Here is a 2,478-nt window from a genome sequence, read left to right on the forward strand (position 1 = left end):
CTGGTTTTCAGGCTAACTTTGGGAAGGGCTAGGCAGAAGAGGCAGCTACACAGTAGGTGTACACAGGAGTGCTTTGAGAAGCCTTCTGTGCTCTAGTCCATTATTTCAGCTTTGTATTAAACTGGAAGAAAATCGAGGTTGATTAAACGTGCATGAGGTGAAAGTCATACAAGTTCCCAGAAGGCAAACAGGTCATTTGTAGTGTGTTTTTAGAGTGTGACCTTGGGTTCAGGTCTGAACACCAAACAGCAAACCTGCAGTAGACAGAGATGTACCCAAGAGGGGTGCTCTTAGCCAGCCCACAAGTGGTGCCCCCAGGGCAGCATAGGTTAGTCCAGCTCTGCAAGTTGACACAGAACCTTTAGCTCTGTTCTCTTTAATGGCATTTATTGAAGAGTCTGGCTTTAGACTTCAGCTCAATCTGTGCAGTGCTGACCCTTTAGAGAGGGGCTACAGCAGTCTTCAGCAACCTCAGTGCACTCTTGTATTGGAAGTAAGTATTATCTCCACAAAGGAAAGGCAGAGCATGCCACTGGAAGTGCAGATGCCAACTGCAGTGAGTAACTGAGCTGCTGAAGCTGTTCAGAGGATTGCTTTGTTACTGGAGCCTCTAGGTTTTCTCAAGGTCCTCTTCTTTTTCATTTTAATTTCCTCACTTGCAAGCTGTGGGAAGGAGGAGAAGGGCTGTCTGGGCTGTGAAATGATGCAGTGTAAGCTCTGGATCCTGCAGTCAAAGGAGACTTCCTAAACCCTTCAGTTGGAGGTAACATTTCTACCTTTTGGTTGGAAGTGTATTTTACATGAGTGCCAGCTGGTAGGAACTTGAAAGTAAAGAAGAATCTCAATTTGGACTTAACTTGTAGGAACAGTTTTACAGGCCAGCTAAAAGAGGTACAAAATGGCTTGTGTATTGAAGATACAGTCTAAGAAATACTTATTACTGGAATTAAATGTCAGTGTAGGAAAGGGAGTAAATAATGATAGTGGGAAAGCTGTGGGGTTTTGTTTGTTTCTTTAACCTGGAAGGTACCAGCCATACCCACATTTTATGAAGTGATATGTGCTTGAGTCTACCAGTTGAGGTCTCGTTCTAGACAAAACATGGACTGCTGCATGGTTTTTGGCTAGATATGAGCTAGCTACCTAAGATAATTTAACAGGATTGATAGAGTGGTCAGAGCAGAAATAGTCATTGTACTTGAGGACAGTTTGTTATTAAAAACAGCCTGGAGTTTGAACACAGTATGTATTTCAAGTTGATTTGCACAAGTTGCTATTCATATTGTAATGGCCATTAAGCATTTTACTTAAAAAGGTCAAATGGTTTCTATATAGTGTTTGGAACTAAGGCAGCCCTGTGGTGCCCAGTGCCCATCTGCAGTTCTTGCTCTTGTAGCCCTGCTGGTGGGGTGGCTGCAGGAGCTGGAGTTTCCTTGGTACAGGTAAGTGCAAACAGTGTGTAATACAACTACTCATCCTGTTTGCCAAACAGCTCCCACCTGCTCAGGCCCGAAGTAGGTCCCTGGTCTGGCCCTTCAGGCTGCATACCACTTCCAAAGGAAGACCTAGGGCTGCAACCCAAGACAACACCCTGTCACTGCTGGTGCTAGTTATTCCTTGGGAGCAGAAGAACCAGCATGGGTAGGTCAGTCCCCAGTCCTGTGCAGAACAGGAATGTTTTGGATCCTCACGCAACTTGGAAGAGAAATGGCTGGCAGTGCTGGCTGCTGAGAGCAGGTAATGAGGATCTTTCTAATCCAGGACTGCAGGGCTGTTCCCTGAAAGCCTGACACGCAGGGGAGCCTGCCTGCTCTGCAGGGAGTGGTGTGGACCCCCCCTCGCTGCAGTCGCTATCCCTGGAATAACAATCTCCCCTTACGTTTTAATCTCCTTGCAACTACACACTCTTTAATCTGAATTAGGGGTGTTAATAGGTTGCCCTCTCAGCTACTCAGGACAAGGCTAATTACACTTGTCAGCCTGAGAGAAGAGGAGCTTTTGGGGAAGTGGCAGCAGGAGCAACTCCCCTGCCTTCGGTCTGACTGGCTCCTCATCATGATGTCTGTGCTGAGAGCTGCAGCTCCTGCCACAGGTGGCTCTGCTGCTGTTCCCATAAGCTCTTTTCAATGTGGTACTTCATTTGAGCATGACTGAACTGCTGGAGAGGGCAGCGGTGCAGACCACAACCTCTGTCAAACATGCATCATGTAATGGCATGTGTCCTGCTCTTCTACTTCAATACATCATAAATACGTGGTATCAGTCGAAGAACGGGAAGGTACCTTGGGCCCAAGAATTTGTAGTGTGACTTGGTGAGCACCTGCATGATTTTAGGTCCTAACTCTTTTTTGCTTAAGTACACAGTCTCTTGAGCAAGACCTTTTTTCATAGGAAAAATGTGCAGATATTTGTGTCACCAGTTTATTACACTTCTCAAATGAAAATACCTGCTGTTAAGGTGGTGAAGCAGAGGGGAGC

Source organism: Strigops habroptila, chromosome 1 (assembly GCF_004027225.2).
Source record: "Strigops habroptila isolate Jane chromosome 1, bStrHab1.2.pri, whole genome shotgun sequence".
Lineage (NCBI taxonomy): Eukaryota > Metazoa > Chordata > Aves > Psittaciformes > Psittacidae > Strigops > Strigops habroptila.